The sequence below is a fragment of the Aedes aegypti genome, chromosome 3, assembly GCF_002204515.2.
Source record: "Aedes aegypti strain LVP_AGWG chromosome 3, AaegL5.0 Primary Assembly, whole genome shotgun sequence".
Taxonomy (NCBI): Eukaryota; Metazoa; Arthropoda; class Insecta; order Diptera; family Culicidae; genus Aedes; species Aedes aegypti.
In genome coordinates, this window is record NC_035109.1 from 363,055,932 (window position 1) to 363,080,389 (window position 24,458).

At 36.6% G+C, this 24,458-nt stretch overlaps 1 protein-coding gene and 1 long non-coding RNA gene across 3 annotated transcripts in view; one reads left to right on the forward strand and one right to left on the reverse strand.

The window, feature by feature from the left end:
* Positions 1-24,458, reverse strand: part of LOC5566873 — a 326,698-nt gene that overhangs the window by 282,630 nt on the left and 19,610 nt on the right. The window lies entirely within an intron of this gene.
* LOC110677738 lies at positions 18,466-19,377 on the forward strand. Its single transcript, XR_002501160.1, has 4 exons — positions 18,466-18,845; positions 18,913-19,025; positions 19,107-19,220; positions 19,308-19,377. It is a non-coding gene; the product is annotated as an uncharacterized LOC110677738 (long non-coding RNA).

Consider the following 24,458-nt stretch of genomic DNA (forward strand, 5'->3'; position numbering starts at 1 on the left):
AGGTGACTCCAGTTTGTCTTCGGCAAAGTTGTTCACATCGCACAGTGCGTTGAATGTATGGATATTCGGGACAAAAATCAAAACTGGAAGATCAAGCCAATTGAGCATCTTGGTATGGGAGGGAAAGTTGTTTCTGGTCAAAAGAGCTACAATTTGCATAAATGACATACAATTTCCGCATAATCGAAAAAGTGTCCAAAACGTCAATTGCATTATTTTCCTAGAAAAACCTTGCAATTTGTTCTTTTATTGCTCATAATGATGTAAAAAGTTATTTGCAGATATGTCCCTTCTCACTCGTACATTTTTTTAAGCTTTCAATATAAAATTTGAACAAAATCTTGGAAACTACATTCAAAATAAATGTTAAGCTTAACAACTACCGAAAGCTAAACATTGCAATTGAATTAAATGGACAAATTGATGTGAAGTTTTGCGAAAAAGTTACACGTCTTCTCAGTGAGAATCGAACTCACGACTCCCTTGATCTCTAGTTAGGGCGCGTTACCCCTACGCATTGAGAGGACTCATGAACGCAGAAGTAAACCTGAATTCGATTTCAGCTCAATAATCACGTGGTCCTTTTTCGCAAAGTGCACCTCTTTCGGAAGAATTAGATGCCCATCCAAACACAACGCTGAAATGCGAAAATGGCAACTTTGGCAAAGTAAACTCTCAGTCATTAACTGCGGAAGTGCTCATTGAACACTGAACTGAGAAGCAGGCTCTGTCCCAGTGAGAACGTAATGTCAAGAAGAAGGAAAAGGACATGAAATTTTAAGTGACTTTTTCGGGGATGGATCCGATCCCAGGTCCGTCCCTACATGAAGGCCTTATTCTTTGTTTTTTTTTCTGCTATAATTGTAACGAACCATTCTAATGTGAACGATAACATTGAGCAATTCTCGCTGAAACCAGGCCGCCATTGGCACCCATCGTTAGAATTCCAATTTTATGTCACTGATCGCTAGTTTTCGATAAAACTTAAGGGTGGTCCTTTCTGTTTTCTCAAATTGGTGGACCCCTCGTACGCCAGCTAGCTGAACAGTTTGCGAAAAAGCCCATTTTTTGATAAATCTTGAGTATTTCTGCACGGGATATGTCTCATATTTCGCTTGGAACACAAAGCAAACTTAGTGGCATCGTATAGAGAAAGGATATAGCTTTCATTTAAACTTGAAAAAATTTTGGCGGCTATTTTGAATTTGACCGCCATCTTGAATTTTGTTAGAAAAATCGATTTTTCACCATTAGCGCACCGCTAGTTTTGAATTCTGCGATCACCATCATGTAATGACTTGTAAAGTGAGAGGTTTAAAGATTTCTGTTCTATATTAAATTGTAGTAAAAACACGTCTTGTTTCGATGGTAGTCACAAAACTTCTAATCATGTATATTTCACCTATTCCTTACATAGCTGAACTTCCTCTAAATTCCCTTTTCTCTCTTCATGCTATCTCTTGTTTTCTCTGAGCGAGTTCTCAAGCGTTTGTCACTACTACAACTCCTCCATCCTTTAGTTTGAGAATAATTCATTTATTCTAAATTTATTTAAAATCCAACTAATTCAATTTAAAAACCTTCGAACGCACATTATGCTTAAATGTATACACTAAATTATATTTACAATTTATTTATAGATTTCTTGCTTATTCGATTCTATTAATAGTAGACAAAATCGCTTTTTCTACGCTTCTTATTTCTTCTTCGTTTTGATCTCCTATTTGAAACCACTGGAAGTGGATCTGACTCCTGATTTTCAAAATCAAGCTCATCGTTTGCAAAAATGAATGAATCGGCTGGGTAGCCATAAAATTCGAATTCTGGACTAGAACTATCTTCGGAATCATGTTCTTCATCTTCTCTTCTTCTCTTACCAGTAGTACGAAAATTGTTCCTTACCGGAGACGATGACAAAAGAGATTCTGATAATGGTACCGATGACAAAATTGATGCTTCTTGATTGGTTAGAGATGACGAAACTGGTGCTGCTTCTGGACTTGGCGGTAAAAGGAGTGCTGTATCTTTTACTGGGGTATTCACACTCTCAAATGGGAAAACTAAAGTTCCCTTGCGCTGAGTGTCCGACGATAGCTTAAGCTGACGCTTATGCGCCAACACTATCCTTCCCCCAAGAGAAATTTTTTACTTCTTCAACAACTTTCTGCTCGTCTGCTACGTCAATGTTTCCAACAGTCAAAATAGGATTCGTAAAAGTGTTTCTCCATCCGGTATAGAATTCATCCAACCATGAGCGGCCTACCAGCGGGATAAAATCATTGTTGCAGCGTAAAACAACCATGCTGAGTTGTTTCCGATTTCCGGCGAGCTGTACCTCCACTAAAATTTTTCCAACAACTTTGAGTTTGTTACCGTCAATCACAACTAGTTTTTTATTGCAATATTGCATCTCGCAATTCGCAAAGTTTCGTAGGTACAACTCTTCTGAAATCACACTCTCCGCTGAACCGCAATCGATCTCCATGGTCAAACGTTTCCTATTAATCAACACCTCCACAAAGCAGGGATCGCTGATCTTATTGACGGAAGAAATCATGAGGCAAGGCATTCCATCAGAATAATCTGAATCTGAATCCAAATCTTTCTTCAACCTCTTGAAAAGTGTTGCATCTTTAGAGCTAGAAGATGGCTTTGGAGAATCTACAAATTTAACGCTAGCTTGATTTTTGCGAGGGCTTTTCCCATGTAAACGGTAGCAAAATTTTCTAGTGTGTCCAGTTTTCTTGCAAAAGGAACAAAGGTAAAGTGGTTTACTTGAAACTCCACCTCTTTTGCTTGGATATCTACTGTTACTTCTACTTCTGGCTGAAAATGATCGATTTCTGTCAAAACTACGACTTCTGTTTCTAAATCTATTTCTAGACCTGGAAACATCCGATCGCTGACCCAATCTTGCTACTACGCTTACTCGCCTGTCGTCATCATGATTAAGTTGCTTCGTTCTACTAGCTGAAATCTCAGAGTTGAGAATCAACCGTTCTGCCTTTGCAGCAGATAAATCTTCTTCATCGCAAAGTCTCTTCTGCAACTGAGTATCATTCACTCCTATCACGAGCATATCGCGTATAGCCCTTTCCTTAAATTCTCCAAAATCACACCTTTCTGCTAAATTTTTTACTGTTATCACAAAATCTTCCAAAGATTCATTCCTGCCTTGTCTTTTCGTCCAAAATTTGTAGCTATGAACTACTGCAGAATCATTCTTATCATAACGTTTCTTTAATTCATCTGTCATTTGCTTGTATGTTAGTTCATTGAAATCTCTTCCAGGAAAAAGCCTTTTTAGTTCTGTGAAAACTTCTTTTCCACAAACTGCAAGGAAAGACGTTTTGTAACGATCCTCTGGCAATTCATTGTATTTAAAAATCCATTCCAGCTGCTCTTGATATTGGCTGAATGGCATTGAATACGGCACGTAAGGATCCGCAATTGATGTCAAGGTCATCCTTTCCAAAGAAATGCACAAGAATTTTACACAAAAAAAAACAAATTAAAATCGAACTCAATCAATAGTCAAAATAAAATAAAATCAAAAATTTATCTTGCTCTTGCACAAAAAAGATCAAAAAAGTAAACAAAAAAAACAACCACGTACCTGATTTATGATGACAAAAAGCACTCTCGATAAAACGTTGCGTTCCGCAAGCAAAATCCGCTCAAAAACTGTAGCAGCAACCAAATCCGCACCAAAATCTCCTCTAGATGCACTTCTGCATGCAAAATCCCTGTAGCACCAAACGAACGATCCTTCAGATGCACTTCTGCATCCACAGTCCACAACAGCAACAGTAGCAACGATGGCGAATCCCAGCAGCACGTACACTATGTCCTTGATGGCAAATCCAACCAGATGAATGGCTTCCACTGCAGAAAATCAACGCACTTTCCAAACGGCAGTCCTCAAAAAACAACCAATTCTTCGCCGGCTAGCGGGTTTTCACAGCAGGCCACTAGTTCGTTGATCTCTGATGCACTTTGGATGCACTTTTCTCTGTTGACTTCAGACGTAAACCAAACTCTGTCGCTCGAGTTGTCGGTAGTGGTGAATTCAGTCCTTCGCAATCCGCTCAACTCACGCACACTACTTCTTCGGAACTGTCAAAATTTTCGTCGATTTTCCCTTTTGCGTACCCAGTCACTGGGATATTCTGGTACGCTGATTCGCACACTGAGAAAATTTCTGCTGGTGTTTGTGATTCTCGTAAAAAATATGCTGTAAATATGTAATGCGAAAAAGTGTGTGTAGAAAAATTTATCGTCGACAAAATTTTACCACGTTTTGACAAAATGGCGTTTTTATAATGGCTTTTGTCTACACCAAATATAATTTAAGAAAATTGTCACTTTTCAGCTTTTCATCACCAACAATAGAACAAAGCGAGGTTATTGTTCTGGCACAAAAGATTGATTTCAATAAAACACAGAACAATGGCCAACCAAGCATAAAAATATGGTGGAAAAAATTCTTTTCACAAGGAGGGAAAATTTACTTACGCCGAGCTCCTTGGATAAAACTTGTGGAAATTGCCTCGATCCACTAAAAATTTTCACAAAATTCACACGCGAAAAAAAATTAAGTAATGAAAAACTATCACTTTTTCAAAAAAAAAATCTATCCTCGTACGTCACTGTAATGACTTGTAAAGTGAGAGGTTTAAAGATTTCTGTTCTATATTAAATTGTAGTAAAAACACGTCTTGTTTCGATGGTAGTCACAAAACTTCTAATCATGTATATTTCACCTATTCCTTACATAGCTGAACTTCCTCTAAATTCCCTTTTCTCTCTTCATGCTATCTCTTGTTTTCTCTGAGCGAGTTCTCAAGCGTTTGTCACTACTACACATCAGAGAGCTGAGGAAAAATTGCGTAAGATAGGCTACAAAAACTAGGTGAGCAAAGGTATTTACCCTATGATATGAACGATTTTCTAAATCATGTTCTACTCCCGACGTCTATGGCGAGTGCAATCAATGCAAATATAATTTTTTGTACAACAAAGAAAACAGTTTTCAATCGTTGGTGTATTATTTGAGACAGATGAAGAATAGGAGTATTAATTTTAGTGAAAAAATCTGGCGGCCATCTTGGATTTTGACGCCATCTTGGTTTTAAGTAGTAGAATGAGTTTTCACCTTGTTAGCACTCAACAAAATTTTGCTACCGTTACACTTATTCTTCTTCTTGTTCTTCTTTTAGCTTAACTAGTTTTTTAAACAAATTATCAAATAGGATTTTTTTTAACGCTTATTTGCTACCTGAATGATTCTTCTGCATATCTTCGAATTGTAAAATAGCATTATTTCTTTCATTTATTTGGTCTAAAACCATTGATACAAATGAACAACCAGTTGAACAGCTGAGATAAGATAAGAAAGATAGAATCTGATTGTTTTTTTTTTTTAACGGAGGCCATGATGAGTACTGAGATGGTAAAAAATCATGCAACTGCTAAAAACCAAGATGGCGTCGAAAGCCAAGATGGCCGCCAGTTTTTCTAATCTCGAAATTATACACCTGCCTTTCGGCATTACGTTCACATTAGAACAAAACCTGCTTCTCATCATTCAATTTCGCTATTTTTCACATGCATGTTGGGCGGTACTAAAAACGATACTTTATGACTTACAAAATCAAGGAAGTTTTTTGCTTCAAAACTTAGGACTTTCATTATAAATTAATGCACTTTTGTCAATGTTTTACGTTAGAACTACAGATAATATCACAAGGCTTACTAATGTCCCGACACGCAATCTATAAACTTCATACAATGAACAACAATGCATAGGGTAAAAAAATGTTTGTTCAATACAATCAATGTTTTTTGACGGTTTTCATTTATTGAATTTATTATTTCATTACTACTGAATTCAGATAAAGATATGTCGAAAAATATATTCTGTTGTCAGAAATCGCATTATAAAAGAAAATTCATGTTTCTTAACCTGGATTTATAACTAATAAAGCTGAGTATCAGGCTCTGTTCCAGTAGGGACGTAACGTCAGTAAAATGAAGAATAATAATAAAAAGAGTATACGTAACCTTTTTTTATTGGTAGCCTCTAAATTCGACATGCTGAGTGCTATCAAGGTGAAAAATTAATTCTACTACCTAAAATCAAGATGGCCTTAAAATCCAAGATGGCCGCCAGATTTGTTCACTAAAAATAATATTCTTATACTCTACTCGACTCGAATAAAACACCAAAGGTTGAAAACTTGTTTCTTTATTGTACAAAAAATGATGTTTTTATTGATTGCACTCGCCATATACGTCAAAATCGTATAACATGATTTAGAAAATCGTTCATCTGATAGGGTAAATACCATTGCTCACCTAGGTTGTGTAGCCTCTCTTACGCCATTTTTCCTCAGCTTTCTGATGGTGATCTCAGAATTCAAAACTAGCGGTGCGCTAATGGTGAAAAATCGATTTTTCTAACAAAATACAAGATGGCGGCCAAATTCAAAATGGCTGCCAAAATGTTTTCAAGTTTAAATGAAAGCTATATCCTTTCTCTATACGATGCCACTAAGTTTGCTATGTGTTCCAAGCGAAATATGAGACATATCCCGTGAAGAAATACCCAAGATTTATCAAAAAATGGGCTTTTTTGCAAACTGTTCAGCTAGCTGGCGTACGAGGGGTCCACCAATTTGAGAAAACAGAAAGGACCACCATTAAGTTTTATCGAAAACTAGTGATCAGTGACATAAAATTGGAATTCTAACGATGGGTGCCGATGGCGGCCTGGTTTCAGCGAGAATTGCTCATTGTGTTTTGACAGACACTCGATGTGTTTTATGATTGAATCATTTTTGACAACATTCGTAACTATTTCGAAGCAGATCTCAAATGATTGGTGCTTTCGTGGGAGAACCTCATGATTGAGATTTGAGTGTATGTTCAATAGATCAAGGGCCATCTCAAGTCGAAAACTGAACAAATATTCATTCGCTATATGGTGCTAGTAACTAATTTTCTCCAATATTCTGAATTTGATCCTTAATAGCTAAAAAATTGGTATATTGACCAAACAGTTTTGAGCGCCCCCACCCTTTATCTGATAGTGATAAAGTTTACCAAATCGAACCGTGCCAAAATAGAATGGTTATTTAAATTGAAACTTCTGTCAATGACCACGAATTAAATTTACCTAGTCAGAACATGGTAAACTTTGGAACGACCCACAAAAATATTGAGATTAACAGGATTGTTGACTGACACATGATCCATTTTTTGTATATGTTTTACCGTGTAGCCAAAATCGAAAAACTTTGACGAACATCTAAACTTTCTCAATATATAGAAAATTGAAGAAATATTGTTACTAGCGCCACCTAGGGATGGTACACAAATTATGTCACGCCAAATTTCAATATTTTCGACCACCTCTCTCCCCCCTCTTTTTCACGGTTTTTGTATGAGTCCTTCAAAAATTTTGTAACTCTCTAGCTTATCAGGATCTCCAAATAAAGGAAATTTGTCACTAGCGTCACCTGGCGGATAGATTCGCAATCACTGCCAGATAGCCCCTGGTCTGCTGAATAACTTTGCCGAAGACACCAACCATCAGGATCTTGAGATATAAAATATTGAAGAATATTTGTCACTAGCGCCACCTAGTGGATAAAATCCCAATTAGATTCATTATTGCTGGATAGCCCTAAATCCCTTGAACAACTTTTCCTAAGACACCAACCTTCTAGCTCATCTGGGTCTTGAGATATCTGTTGATGATGTTGCCAATTTTGGTACCCCAAGACAATCCGGAATAACTCCAGAACCACTTGGACCATATTCCCATGTTTCCTGGACCATAAACTAGAAGAGTTTTTCGGGAAGTTCTGAAAATTTCAACAAAATCCCTTAAGAAATAAAAAAAGTTATGCACATTTAAGTGTGTTTTTTGCATGTGAAAAGTATGTTGGCTGGATGAAGGCTAATGGAGGGCTAAATTTTACGAATAATTTTCGATGCTTAACTGCAGATTGACAATGCATTTAACTCGCCAAACAACGACACCTCCGGAATGGCTAATAAATCGTCAAAATTTGAGTTATTGGCCCACCTACGCGGTTATAAACATGTCCTGCATCGAATGAGCGTCGTCATTGCATTCTTCTTAGCTCTGCTAAGAAACAACGAAGACGAACCGCACGTAAATTGTCACCCGATAATGTGGATATTTGGATGCAGCAGCGTACGGCACTCTGACAGCGAGTCGGTCGGTATATCTGAGCTCGTCAATCTTTCGAGTCCCGACAGTAGGGTCGTAAATCAGCGGAAACGATATGCGAGGAAGAGGCTGTCCGTGGGTTCCAGTTTCCTGAATGATTTATTGAGGAATTTTGAATGTTTTACTGTTATCAATTCATCGATGGGATCTGTTTGACGATGGTGTGATGGATCCGGTTCTCGAATAGTGAAATACATGCGATTTGGACTAGTTTTTTATGAATCAAAAGTTATTCAGATCAGATTTATGATGACATTTTGGAAATGATAGGATTTTTTTGAAAATAGCATTCAGAACATAGCAAAGGAAACGCAGAACAACTCGTTTCCATCTAGCATAAATATATTCAATAAAGCGATTTAACTCGATCAAATCCCAGTTTTAAGGTGAAGATTAATCGAAGCGTAACCTCAAATTTTCAAGAGCACAAATCTGGAGAACTGAACACCCATTTGAGTTGAAAACTCACCACCAGCTAGTGACCAATCGATTAAGTTTTCAGCTTAAACGGATGTTTGGTTCTCCAGATTCGTGCTCTTGAAAATTTGAGGTTTCGCTTCGATTAATCTTCACCTTAAAGAGATTGGCTGTACATGTCAATGGTTGCTATTCCGTGATTGATCGGAACTGGTAAGACTCGACTTCGATCCAAATGAATAAGGGATGAGACTCTCTGCTTACTTGCGAAGTATAATTTTAGCAGCTCTAATATTATTGATCACTAACGGCGCCGGCCAAGTCCTTACAGTCAGTTGGGATGGGGAAGGAATGTTAGTATGTAATGATTGTTGCTTCTAGAGATCGAGAATAACTCTGCATCTACACAATCATCATTCATAATGTCAAACTATTTGTGACTGCTTTTCGATACACTCCTAAGATGAGACAATATTTGCTATCTCAATAAGTATCAATTATACTACTCATTTTGTAGGGTGTGCTAACGTATTATATGACTAACGTATATTTGTCCAGGTGAAAACTGAGTATTATATAATTACTCATGTTTATTTTTATCCAAAAAAAATCCATTTACGTTGAAAATCAGCTTGAAGTAGCAAGCAAGTCCAAAGTGCCATCAGTTAAAATAACATGACGCAACTCTTTTCTTCAGAATCAAGTTGCCCAAAACCTAGTCAACATCATTCGCACACACTCTTCGCTCCGCCAAATAGCAATTATTCCGACTGTTTTTCTTTTTTCGCATTTAGGTCAGTGGCTCCGTCCAAATGTGGTTCAAAATTAATAACCAATCGGGGCAGAAAAAATTCACCCTGCACCATTTCATCAATCAACTCTCCGTTCTAGTTTCTAGCACCAAATGCTAATTTTCTGACCGATTCACCTTTGCAGCACCACGATCCAAACCACTGTACTGCATGGTGGTAGCTAGCAAGCAATGGCAATTCAATCAAAATCGAGGCTATGCCCCTCTGCCCGAAAGGAAACCACGCGTAGTTTTGCTTGTTTTTTTTTCTCCATCGGAGATGCGTCACCTATTTGGGGGTCCAAAAGTCGAAGCGTGCACATTAAAAAAAAATGCTTCGCTTCCGATGCACATCACTCGCATCGTAAATATTGAGTGAAGTTGCATTCAAATTGTGTCGTTTCATATATTTTATTACATTAATTCGAGTGTAATGTTACACAATAATCACGACGCGAATGATATGCAACGAAAATGGCGCAATATTACATTTATTTTTTTACTGTGTGCAGTCAGTCAACCATGCAGCCATGGAGGCAGAAGCCGGTCTTAAATTAAAATAATTTTCGTAAAATTTTTCGCGCCAATTACTGCGCGCGCTCGCATTCCACCAAATCAATAGGGATTCATTCGAGTCGAGGAGAGTCACATTTATTGGTTGGTTGTTTTTTTTTCTCCACATACTCGTTGTCTGAAGATCTGGTGCTTGGTTAGTTTCTTAATTGTTTCATCGGTCAATGCTGCGCTGCGCTCGATGGAAGTGATTCTTTCTCGATTTCTTCTGGCATCGATTTTTGCATATTGGGGATCGAGTTCATTGTGTGCTTTAGGGTGATCCACGATACTCTCCGTACATTTTTGTTTTGTTTTAGGTTATTTGTTTCAAGCGAGGACATAAAATAAAGGCTATACAATGTCAGGGGCCTTCCTTAGCCATGCTGAAGGTGTCTAGGTTCGATTCCCGGTCGATCCAGGATCTTTTCGTAAAGGAAATTTCCTTGACTTCCCTGGACATAGAGAATAATCGTACCTGCCACACGATATACGAGTGCGGAAATGGCAACTTTCGCAAATAAAGCTCTCAGTTAATAACTGTGGAAGTGCTCATAAGAACACTACGCTGAGAGGCAAGCTCTGTCCCAGTTGGTATGTATGATTCGACCAGAATGGGAAAACCCATTTCGATATGTAACCCGAAAGTTGTACGAATTTATCCGATGATATGAGATACCGAGATCCTCACTGAGTGACCACAAACATGGGTAAAAAGCGAAGGAAAAAACGATGACGAGTGAGTCTATAAAAGTCCATCTTAAGTCAATATTTCAAAGTTAAAAAAGTTATCCATTCAGTGAAATACTACACCAGTGAGGACGTAATGCGTACCCAAATAACCATAAGCACTATTTTTTAAGACCCTTATCAGCAATAGAAATGCTCATAATCATTAAAATAGCACTGCAAGCAACGTGTTATAACAGCACTATCACTGCATAGATATCCTATTACTGATTTGTTGATGCTTCTAAGCCTGATGCATGTAGGCATTAAATAATCACTAAATCGGCTCTATATGCGAATATAGGGCAGGTTTCAATTCTATTCAGTGTTTTGACAGATAAAATGGTGCAGAAAAGCATGATTACGTCTTAGCATTTTAATGGCTCGTTATATCACCTTTTTGGTATTATACACAAGTAACCACTAGCCCGCTAATTCGCCTTTTCGGGCTTATAGGGCAATTGTACAGCTAATATAGGACATGTCAGCTTAGAAATAGCACTATATTGGCACGCAGGGCGAATGAAAGTGCTATTTGGTTACTAGTGTAATAGCTTATATGTTTAAATAAAGCTGTCAGGAATTAAATGACATCCTTGATGCGCATATAATGCTGTTACTATGCTGCCTTATCGTGCTTACTCGTTACTTGGGTACTTCGCCATTTGGTCATCTTCTCAGCCAAGAGAGTTAAAAAACAAACTTTAACAAAGTATCAATAAGTAGAGTAAGTGTTTTCCACTTAAAATAAAAATTATAAAACAAAAATCATTCCACATAAAAATCTATCATTTCGACTCAAAACTAACTTCTGAAAATGGCCTTCAATTCCTTGCATGCAACTTATTTGAAAATTCTAGCTACGGAACTATTGTCTTCAGAGAAGAACGTTCTATGGTTAAGTTGTATTGAACTGATTGGGATACAAAAAAAAAAATCACTGGAAAATATTTTATTTTTTTAGCATGAAAAATTTTAAAACTAAACGTGCATTTCAAATTACACAAAAACCTCATTTTTATATTTTTTATAGGAAATATATGTTGGCAACAAAATTTCATGACTAAGTTATTCCCGATAAAACAAGTTTGTCTAAGAGTAAATATTGATTGATTATCATTTTTTTTTTTGTGAAAATAATTGAATCTTGATTTTTTGCTGAACCCTAATCATGGTCACTTTTCATGAAGCAGCCATTTTCAGGTTATTTCAGAACTATTTAGAAAAAAATATTAATTATATAACGTGACTAATGAAAATTGCCTATTTTATAACTTGATTCTTATTTTTTTCCCTAAACTTGAAAAAAACTGATCATGGCTACTACTAGATAAGTGATCATGATAATTTAGAATGGTTTCAAGATTGTTATTTTATTGAAGCAATCCTTTTTCGAAAAAATTCAGGTTAAATGCAAAAATGTATGAATTAAGTTATAAAAACAGGCCATTTTCATTTGTTAATATCGTTTTTCCATCGAAAAAAAATAGCAGTAGAGAGAAATACCGTTTTGATTCATATTACGGACACTTAAGGCCTCAGTGAAGTAAAACCCAGCTTGGACCATACAAAATAAATCATTCTCTATGATTTTTTAGCGTTATCGAGCGTCGGAAGCCCTTAATTTTCGGATGGTGGGTAAAGAATACGCGTCCGCAACTTGAATAATTTTAAATAAATCAAAATGTGTGGCCTTTTCATGATTCTTATTCCGGACGCTCCCTCACTTTTGCCTCATATTCCGGACGCTTTGATTCGAATTACGGACAGCTCATGATAATCATTAATGGAACACTCAAATCATCAATTGAAATCGTTCAACCACTTAAGAGACGTCTAAGGTAGTTGGGCATTATAAATTTGCAATGTTATTTATGGAAAAAAACTAATAAAACGAGCCTCGAAAATGAGAACTTTTGGACGGCGAAAATTGAAACATTTCGTGTGAAATGTTTCCCATACAAACGAGAGTGTCCGGAATTTGAAGCTGTCCGTAATATGAATCAAAACGGTATGATCTTTACTCTCGACAACTTCTTGTTCTTGATGTAGAACCACGAAAAAGTAATGAAAATTGCCTATACTATAACTTGATTAACAAATCTTCGCATTGAACTTGAAATAACTCAAAAAGAGCTACTACTAAAAAAGTGATCATGAGGATCATTATGACTTACAAAGGCTTCAAGATTATTATTTTATCTTAAAACTATATATTTTACCAAAACAAAAAATTGTCGGCCTAAGTTTGTTGTTCGACAAACTTTTTTTTTTATTTTAAAAGTCATCCAAATAAATCATGACATCATAGATAAATTTCTTGTAAAATCCTTAATGATTATCTGGTATCTGCTTTGATTAACAGTAATTTCTCGATTATATCACGGATACAATTTTTTTGTAGTGATATACCCAAGCGTGATATAATTAAAATGTTTTTCCTTACATATATTTTTCATTTAAATTTGGGCATTATTTTGTGGAAATCGAGAGAATTAAATGAAAAACACATGAGAGATGGGTCAAATAGATTTATGTTGATTGGTTAGAGTTATTTTGCGTTGTAGAATGTATGAAATTCAAACAAATATTTTGGCGTGATAAAATCGAACATGAAACCTAAAATCGAGAGTGATATAATGAAGCGATATTAAAACGAGTAGTGATAAAATCGAGAAACTACTGTATTTTAAAGAAAAATCTTAAATCCTGAATCACAATGATTATCATGATCAATTCTCTTGAAGCAGCCGTTTTAGACACATTTCAGGTTTAATGCAAAAAAAAAGTATGAGTTTAACAATAAAATAGGTCATTTGTCGCGATTTTCCATCGAGAAAAATAACCAGTAGAGATAAATATGATCATTAGAACTTCTTATTATTGATTAAAAACCACGAGTAACTCATGAAAATTCCCTATTTTATAACTTGAATAGTACATGTTTGCATTGAACTTGGAATAATTCGAAAACAGCTACTACTAGAGAAGTTATCATGATTATCATTATGGCTTGGATCAGTTTCAAGATTTTTATTTTATCCTCAAAATACATGTATCAAAACAAAAAAAAAAGAAATTTAAAAAACTGCTCAAATCTTCTTCTTAGAAAAACATTTTTATTTTAAAAGTCATCCAGAACAATTTGAGATCTTTGCTGGATTCCTTGTGAAATCCTTCACGACTATCTGGAAAAATCTTTGACAGACCTTCAATGGAACGCTTCTGAAATCCGGAATCTTTATGATTATCATGATCGCTTCACTAAATTCGGGTTTAAAGCAAACAAATAATAATTAAACAATAAAATAGGTCATTTCCAATCACTACTACCGATTTTCTATAGAAAAAATAAGTCAGTGGAGGAAAATATGATCTATTCTCTCAAAAACCTATTGTGTTTGATGGAGAAGCACGAATGAAAATCGCTTTTTTTATAACTCGATTTATAAATTTTTGGATTAAACTTGAAATAACTCGATAATGACTACTACTAGAGAAATGATCATGATATTCATTATGGTCAAGAATATGTTTAACATGCTTATTTTTAAAAGACACGGACACCATCTTCAGCCATTTAGCTGCACAGACTGTAACTTAACACTAGACAACGGACAAGCATGTTCCAGTGGCACAGCCGCGAAACATTTCGGACGAAAAGTTTCAATGGCTGAAGCGGGGATCGAACCCACACCTCATGACACGATGCGCTCACTGCCTGACGACACTAACCACTCGGCCACGAAGTCCACAAAGTAATTTTATTTGAAAAAAAAAAAGAAAATCATAAAATTAAAGACTTGTGATGCGAATCTCATTTTTATGATGTGTTACGGAATTGAGATCATCCAGATTATATGTTGTTATATGTACTTGTGAAAACTTGAAAAAAAAAACAATCAAAAAAGGCATAAGAAGGCAAAACTTGTTAAAAATCCAATTGAGTTCTGCATGATGAAGAATGGGGCTGGTTTCGATAAGGAAAAGGAAAGATTTTCATGAGCACCAATGCTTATCCTTGGATAGCTAGATGATCAGATTCTTCAATTTTATGGAACTTGGGCAGCTATATTAAAAAAAAACTGAATAGATGGCTTGAAGAGAGTTCGAAGGTGAAAATATAATTTTTTCAAAGAAACTTCATGCACTTAACTTAGCACACGTTATTCCATGAAATATAAAAAAGATGGTCACACTGATTAATCTTTAACAGAAACAGGTATTGCAAGGAATGCGTCAAGGGCAAAACATAATAAGAATCTTTCTATGAAACCATTGGTAATAATAACGCAATATGCAGAAACATAGTATTCATGCTGAAAAGTTCACAGTCGATTTTAGAGTATCGCACGCTATGTCCAAACCAACAGATTATAAAGATCGAATGTACCTCGCATATTTTCCCGCAAGATATCAGATATCATGTCCATGCTATCATAATTGGAAGGTAACAAAATATTCTATCGGTGATTTTTTTCCCATACATTTTGTTTGGACTGAATGTGCAGGAAACCGTGATTTACATTTTGTTTTTCATAGTCTGCGTATGACAAAAATAACTCAAAAGTGGAAAAAATCAAAATTTCACCGTTGAAAAATTTTAAAACCTTTCGATAATGAAAATATAATCCAATTACTGAACTATAGTGGAAAAAAATCGAGGTTCAATCGATTTACATAATCTGCTGGTTTAGACATAGCGTGTATGGCTAGTTAGAGCATAAATAGTATTTTTGAATGTTCATCAGACACGAAAGTGTAGGCCCTGCCGGTTTCATCACAAATCTCTTAGCCAAGATTGAATAACGCAATCAAGTGAAAAAAAAATGATAAAAGGCCAAGCTTTGGCTGAATCAGCTCACTTTTAAAGTGCACGGGAAGAAAAATCTACGTAAATTTCTATGTAAATTTATGCACATAAAGGAAATTCCAGATATGTTGTTAATTTCCATAACACATCGTGCAAAATTACATAAACATCTTGTAAATTTTCACTACAAATCGTAAAATCTAACATCGGTTTTAACAGATTACGCAACAAATTGACATGATACATAAATTTAAATGATGTTGATATAACTTCACATGATGTGTAATGTAAATTTTCTACAAATCTTTCATTTAATTTACGTGTATAATTTTACGCTGAAACATACATGGATTTTTCTTCGTACTGTGTAATTGATCGAAGTTGAGCTTACAGTTAAGTTGTGTTCCCGCGGATACGTTCCGTTAGGGAATTATTACGTGAAAAGGTTATGGTTATGGTTATGGTTATGAGATTCAAAATTCCGCCACCAGGCGGCGCTAGTAAGCATGAAACTTTTGTTTTGCGGTTATCTTGAGATCCTGGCCACTAAGAAAAATGGCGCTTTCGGCAAAGTTGTTCAGTAGCTCAAGCGCTATCATTATAATAGCTATGAGATTCAAAATTCCGCCACCAGGCAGCGCTAGTAAGCATGAAACATTTGTTTTGCGGATATCTCAGGATCCTGGCCACTTAGATATATGGCGCCTTCGGCAAAGTTGTTCAGTAGCTCATGCGCTATCATTATAAAAGCTATGCGATTCAAAATTCCACCACCAGGCGGCGCAAGTGAGCATAGAACTTTTGTTTTGCGGATAGCTCAGGATCCTGACCACTTAGAAAGATGGCGTCTTCGCCAAAGTTGTTCTGTAGCTCAAGGACTATCATTATTCTAGCCAAGAGATTCGAGATTTTGCCACCAGGTGGCGCTAGTGAGCATGAAACTTTTGTTTTGCGGTTATCTTAGGATCCACTTAGAAAGATGGCGGCAGTTGTCAGGATCCTGAGATATCCGCAAAACAATAGTTTCATGCACACTTGTACTGCCTGGCGGCACAATTTCACTTAAGCAGTGTTGCCAGCTACGAACAAAATTTTGAACCCCTCATGAAAAACTGGATTACAGTTTAGAAGTATTTGCTAAGCATTATATTTTTCTGTTCCGCTCAAGTTTGATGGTTTTGATCTTTACTTTATTCTTCTTAAACAGTGTTGCCAGCCACATGAACATTTGTGATTCGGACAACTGTATGGCACGCAACACTTCCTTCAACTTTGGTAAACATTCGGTATTGTTATCTTAAAATTTGTTTGATATTGGCATATGACACCCCCATAAATTTGATAACAATCGAGCAGTGTTGCCATCTATTACCAAAATATGAAAACTTGAACGGCCATTTTGGAAAGTTCTCAACCCATGCTTTAACTTTGCCGAATATCTCGAATCTGTATTTCCGCATCTAGACGTTGCATTTTTCAAAAACATAATTATAACCCTGATTTTTTTACGACCCCCCGATAACGGTCGTAAAAAGAGTTGGGGTATATATATTTATCGTTTACCAAAACGAATCCCTCCCCCACATCCAAACTCGCAGTGCTGACTTGTGGAAGTGCAGAGGACTCCTCGGCTTCCATAAAGCAAGTAACACGTCAACATTTCCCTCCTATCCCAAAATTGACCTGCATTCGGACGCAGCCGGCGCCGTTGTTGTTTATTATAATAATCAGAGCACCAATACTTACACATTGAGGATGCTACTGATCCCAAGTAGCGTCTGTTGGTTCCTTGTGTAAGTCCAGCTGTTCTAGCAATAACGGAATAGCATTTGCGGGCGGTCAATCGTGCTCATGCTCATGCTCAACTTCTGTTTGATTATATGTAGCGTACTTCTAGTGTCAATTATAAAGAATATCCTAAGAGTAGGAGGGAGGAACTGCGCACATGTTAAAAATGATACAGAATTGAAATCTTGCGTAACTTTTCAAAAGGACCTCTCTCAATGTTAGAGAGATTCTCTCCTCTCTCGCTCTCTTTCGATTACACTGCGGAACACGGTTTTGTCTCAAGCACCAAAATACCGCTATTTACTTAATTAAGGGTTGCTGAATCCATTACCATTTTCAGAAATATCCTAGCACGTCTAGTTTTTGAGATTTTGGCTGTTGAAAATGCTAAATTTGACTATTTCAGGCAACTTGCATGCAAGTTTGCCAGCTTGTATGGCAATTTATTTACTTAATTCGCCTCAGAACTCTAAAATCATGTGTATAACAATACTTTTCTACAAAGTTCATCATAATTCCGATGCTCAAAAGTTATTTTTTGTTGGTTTAGAAAAGTATTGTATTTTTCCATATAAGAGAAACTAAGAACTTTATATGGAGACTGCAAGCATGTTGAAAAAATCGATTTAATCTAAATTTAACCGTGCAATTTCAACCAAATTAAATATGAAATGAAAGTTATAGTCTTATTTTGCATGCTTGGTGGATTGGATAATAAAATTTTTCGATAAATTTTTGTTTAAATTGTATATAAACATCAATGAAACCAGTGTTTTATGCAACTTTAGCGACCTGTAGCTAAAAATTGTGACGTGCTGGAACATTTCTGAGAACGGCATCAGATTCAGCAGCCCCAAATCTACTAGAGACACATAATTTGATCCTTGAGACACGCAAATATGTCATTTTTGTTCCGCAGTGTTATAATAGCGCAAATTTTTGGGAAGTTTTTCACTATGGATTGAAAGACAATATTCTTAGCCAGCGTTCATATTTAAACGCAGCATAAAAGGTTAATGTGACGCAGTTATTGATAAAATAAAAAGTAAACAAAGAGAGCCTCTCAATGTTATAAATGCCCTTTTGAAAAGTTACGCATGAAATAACAGGCCTACACGGGAAAAAATCTGATCCCATTATCATGATTTACGAATCATGAAAATTATAAATTGCTCTTGGGACGAAATCATGATTCAGACTCATGATTTTTGAAGCTGAGCTACCACTATCATGATTCAGAGCAACCATTTTCATGAGCTCCAAATCATGACCATGAAAAGCGTTACGCACACGGTGCACCTGTCAAAACGTGTTTAGCAAAGCTTGTGCAAAGCATAGTTGGCTGCGCATTCACGGAAAAGTTGCCCTTTTTTTAAAAAAAAAGTTCACTTTTATTGCCGGTTTCCTGCGCCGCTGTTGCTCTACTGTCGTTCCTGCTCTACTATTCCGTTCCTGCTCCGTTAATATCGAGCTATTCCGGCTCTGCAGAACTACCGGTAAGTGAAAAAAACGCATGCAATTCAATACAAATGCTGACAATTTTCCACCGTCTTCTCTGTTTAGCCGTTTCATTCTGTTCCTTTCCTGCCGTGGCTGTTGCCCGTTCCGGCTCCTGTGTACCCGTTCCGGCTCCGCATTGAGGGAAAATTCTTCCGGCTCCGCTCTACTAACTACCGGTAAGTGATACAAAATTAATCCATTTTTGCGCCTGTAATCGAAATCCATTTTGACCATTTTCCACCGTCTTCTCTTTTTAGCCGTTTTATTGTCCCAGTGCCACTGTCGCCATTCCCGCCGCGGCTGTTGTCGTCCAATAGGTGCATCCGTTCCGGCTCCGCATTGAGTGACCAGCTCCGCCCTACCAACTACCGGTAAGTGATACAAAATTAATGTATTTTTGCTCCTCTAATCGAAATCAAATATTGACCATTTTTCACCGTCTTCTCTTCCGTAATAAGCTCCCGATTTTGTTGCCGTTCCGGACGTTTCGTTTTCAGCCTTGGCTGGTTCCACCCAGTAGGTGTTCCCATTCCGACTTCCCCCACAACTACCGGTAAGTGTTACAAAATGAATCTATTTTTGCATCTGCAATGGAAATCAAATGCTGACCACTTTCCACCGCCTTCTAATTCGTAACTAGCTTCCATTTCCATTGCTGTTTTGGGTGCCCCATTCCCATTCCTACTATCCTGTCCATAATCATATAGTCGACGTAAGCACTACTGTAGTTTTCAACACAATCTCTGTTGTCTAGCAACAAATAATACAATTTAAATATTTTTATCAGGCAGACATTCAATCTGCCGCTCCACACATAATTGTCCCATGTTAGTTTTTGACTCTTTCTTTCTGTCTCGACGTTCCTACTAAAATTTGGCCTGCCTCTTCAACTCAGTGTTCCTTTAGCACTTCATATTTTTATTGAAGAGATTTCTTTGCCTGCCATTGCACGAATAATTATTTTACATTGTGTGGCAAGCACAATGATAATCTATGCCCAAGGTGTCGAGAAACATTCTTCCTCGACCGGATGGGGAATCGAACCCGTCGTCTCCGAAATGGCGATCCAAAGCCTTAACCACTACGCTACCTGGAGACCCAAAGTAACTGCATATCAGCCCCATGATGGAATTGAACTGACCAGGAATCATCATAAGGATCTGCTTTCGAGGTCATTCTATTTTTCTATAATTTATTATAATATTCTAACTTCATTGTAACTGTAACTTTATTATCGTACATACATTATTGACCCAATTTTGTCAGCTCTGGTTTGGAGAACATGTTTTGCTCTCCTTTAAAATTTAAACATATTTTTCATCTTTTTATCGCTCTATTTTTTAGTTTTCGAAAGCAGTTTGATGATGAACCAAAAAGATTTGGAAAATTTTCATTTGTAAAATGATGACAGCATAAAGATTGTCGCAAAATGGAGCTGACAAAATCGGGTACATGTTGTATATTGGCTAATTATAAGTGATTTTTAAAACATTTGCATGAATTATGTAGTTTGAAACTTTGATAACGATTTTCTCAATGCCAACTTTTTTCATATGGAACTGTTTTGCAGATACAGGCAATACATTACACAAAAACAATCTAATAAGAAGAATTTGAATGCTTGATACGGCTGACAGGTGAACTGTACATTGCATCCCATTCAAGATATTTGAAAATAAAAAACATCGTTTATAATAACTCAAACATAGTATTTTATCGAAAAGCACAGAAGTTCGGAAGCATAATGGAGCCGAAGTAGAAAAAACATCGTTAAAAAGTTGAATGCAGTTCTCTGTCTAAGCCAATCAGTTCACAGAACAGAGGTGAGTTATTAAACGAATTAGAAAGTTGGTGAGAAAATGATTAAGTGAGGGACTTAGTGAGAATATGGGTGATTGGGTGAGTTAGTGAGAAAATGAGTTTGTGAAAAGTTCAGGGAGAAAGTACGTTAGTAAGAAAGTAAATTGGTTGGTGGGAAATATGTTGATGAGAAAGTGAGTTTGTAAAACAATATGTTGGTGAAAAATTGAGTTGATGAGAAAGTGAGTTCTTAAGAAAGCAAGTTAATAAGAAAGTGAGTTCGTGAGAAAGTTAGTGGGAATATGAGTTATGGAGAATGCGAGTTAGAAAAATATGAGTTAATGAGAATATGAGTTCAAGTCAGTTGATGAAAAATGAGTTGGGAAGAAAGTGAGTTTGTGAGAAAATGAGTTGAGAATAAAGTGAGTTGTTACAAAGTAAGTTAATGAGAAAATGAGTTGGTGATAAATAAGTTGACGAGAAAGTAAGTTGGTGCGAAAATGAGATAGTGAGAAAGAAATTTAATGAGAAAGTTAATTGGTTAGAAGGTAAGTTTGTAAGAAGTTAAATTGGGTAAGACTAAGGTGATTTCTAACTCATTTTTCAATCCCATTTTTTCACCAATTCACTTTCTCATAAACTCATCTTCTCGCCAACTCATATTGTAACCAATCCACACTCTTTCCTATAAGCTCACCTTCGTACCAATTCACCAACTTACTAGTTTATTTTCTCACCAACACGTATTCTCATCAATTTACTTTATTATTGACTCACTTTTCACCACCAACTTTCACCAACCACTTTTCACCAAAGAATTAGTCCGTTTGTTGTATAAAGATAATGATTAAGTGTAATATAATTTTACTTGGGTCTCCAGTTAGCCTAGTGGTTAAGGCTTTGGATCGCCAATCCGGAGACGGCGGGTTCGATTCCCGGTCCGGTCGGGAAATTTTCTCGACTCCCTGAGCATAGAGTATTATTGTGCTTGCCACACAATGTACAAATCATGCAAAGGCAGGCAAATAAAGCCGATCAATTGAAATACTCTACTACTGTAAAAGTACTCTCTACACAAGTTGAAGAGGCAGGCCAAGTTCCAGTAAGGAACGTCGAGCCAGTAAGAAGAAGAAGAATATAATTTTACTTGCTTCAAATAAAACTATACCTTGTATTCATAGTGACAGAAGCTCTAATAAATGTAGTTAATATCAGCACAGAAAATCATGATTATCGACCATCTGCATATTCTGGATGTTACACATTCTTCTTCTTCTTCTTCTTTCTGTCTCAAACGTCCCCACTGGAACTTCGCCTGCCTCTTCAACTTAGTGTTCATGAGAACACAATTATATCAATTGTACCACATAATTTATAGCTGCACTTCATAACAAAGTTGTCTTTGAGTATAGTTTTATGCTTATGCTATAGTTTTATTATTTAATTTCGTATTTACTTTTTCTTTTTTTATACAGAACGCAGGTGATAAAGAAGGGAGGATCGAGCGGCGACTGAACCATCTCCGCGAAAAATTTGGGGAATCATCGCTACAACCTCAAATTGTCGCAGTGGGCACGATCAACTCAACAAAAGCAACGATGGTTATTTTTGGCGGCGCGGAGTATATCGCAGATAATATTGTACATGCTGTATGCATTTGTATGCATATCACTTATGCGCTAAATTTGCGATATACTCCGGACTGCAAACCGCTGTGGCTCTTTGTTCAGTCATCCCTGTTCAAAATCCCGGCGTCCATTATTGAGCTCCCGAAGAGCACACGTGATTTGCTAAAAGGTATAGATAATTAAACTGGAAGATCGTTTTTTTTTTTTCTTAAAATAATCTTTTTTCAAGTGAAAAGAATAGAATAAATGAATTAAACTCAAAACCCCAAAATATGTTTTAAATAAATGTTGTACTCACAAATAGCTTAAGGTGAAGGTGCAGTGCGTTTACTTTCAAAACTATGCATTTTGCCTCGCGTTTTCTCGAGCACAAATCTGAAAATCTGCCTCAATCTGAAAATGTACCACAATGCTTACTGCGAGTGAGCGAGCAACGAGTTATATTTTCAGCTTCATAGACCTGCTGGATGATCAGATTTATGATCATGGGAGTTAGAGCAGAATGAGAGGCGGCCATTGTGATAGCCATTTTTAGATTTCACAAACCATGTCCTTAATCAGACCGTCACACAGTAGTTTAGTCTACAAAAAATGACAGACAAAACCTCTAGCTCAGTGCTTCCCAAACTCTGCGCCGCGGCGCCCTGGGGCGCCTTAAATCTTTTTCAGGGGCGCCGTGGGCCGATTAAAAGTAAGGCCTGGCAAACCTTCTCAAGTTATGTTATAATTGTATTACATTGATCGAAAGCATCAGACGAAAGTTGAATACGAAAATCGAACAAAGAAGACAACTTTTTGGGAGTGAAAACATTAAGATAGCTTTGAGATATCGCTCACCAGTTAAAAAAAAAAATAATATCTATGTTCAAAGTTTTTCAAATTCCATGTTCCAAATTTATGTTGACAAACATTGTAAAGGTATATACAGTAGACGTTCGGTAACTGCAACATGTTTACGTTTCACTTAGCGAACGAAATTCGATAACTGCAACGACTGACAAACGTCAACAACCCATCAACTGACGTAAAATGAACGTGAAATTCATTCGACTGTTCATTTGGGCTAACAGGGGCTAACATGGCGCACCATTTTGACGTTTGGTGGTGCGATAACTGGAGAATTGTTGCAGTTACCGGACTTGCAGTTAAAAAGCATTGCAGTTAAACCGTTTGCATCGACCAAACGTCTACTGTAATAGAGTTTTCTGTAGGATTAGTTAGAACTTTCTCAGAGTTTATATATTGATGAAGTTCTGAAACAACATCCTCTATAAATGATATCAAATTGTTATTACGCTATAGTCACAACCTTGCTGGTAGCGATCTCAGTAACAAACAGATCTTCAGGCTGGATGGAGTTACATTGTGTTGTTAAAAGCTCCACTATGATTTTTTCATCTTGCTTGCTTGCTCTTCCTCTGTTTACCTGTGTTATACTACACATTTTCATAAAAACGCAAGAACTTATGTTATTAATTGTTTAAGAGAATTGCAGCCCTAGGCTGGCTCATTTCTGCGATCATATGTCAAAAAGTAAACTAACCTGGAAAATGCCATAATTTTTATTCTCCTTATCAAAATTAAACTCGCTTAGTTATATCGAGAAGGGGGTTTCACAACACTGGGAGAAACAATTTAACTTTTCTTATTTCTTATTCTGATGCAAAAATGTTAACCATGGGCTTCGTGGCCTTGCGGTTAGCGGCGTCAGTCGTCTAGGCGTATTGTGCCACGGGGTGTGGGTTCGATTCCCGCTCCAGTCGGTGAAAATTTTTCGTCGAACGAAAAATTCATCGCTGGGCTACTGGGTGTTTCGTGTTGTCCGTTGCCTAATGTTAGTGATCGTTCAGTCTGTGCAGCCTTTGTGCTGAAGACGGTGTAAATTGTCTTTTTAAAATCTTTCGCAAATGTAAAGACATTTTTATAGCCTCGAATTGAAAGGAAGCCTTTGACGATTTTTTTTAATCCTGCTTCGATCAAAATTTGTCGTTTTTTCTATTTTTATGCTTTTACAATACAAGCGGCGCAAATTTAGCAAGAATTTAAAGTTCACTACAGGATCCAGAAACACCAGAAACTGTGATAGTTCAAAATATAATTAAATATTTTTTGCAGATTCTTATTTTCGTAAAAAAAATGTGCAATTGTTTTTCATATCAATAATTTTATTGAATTATCAAA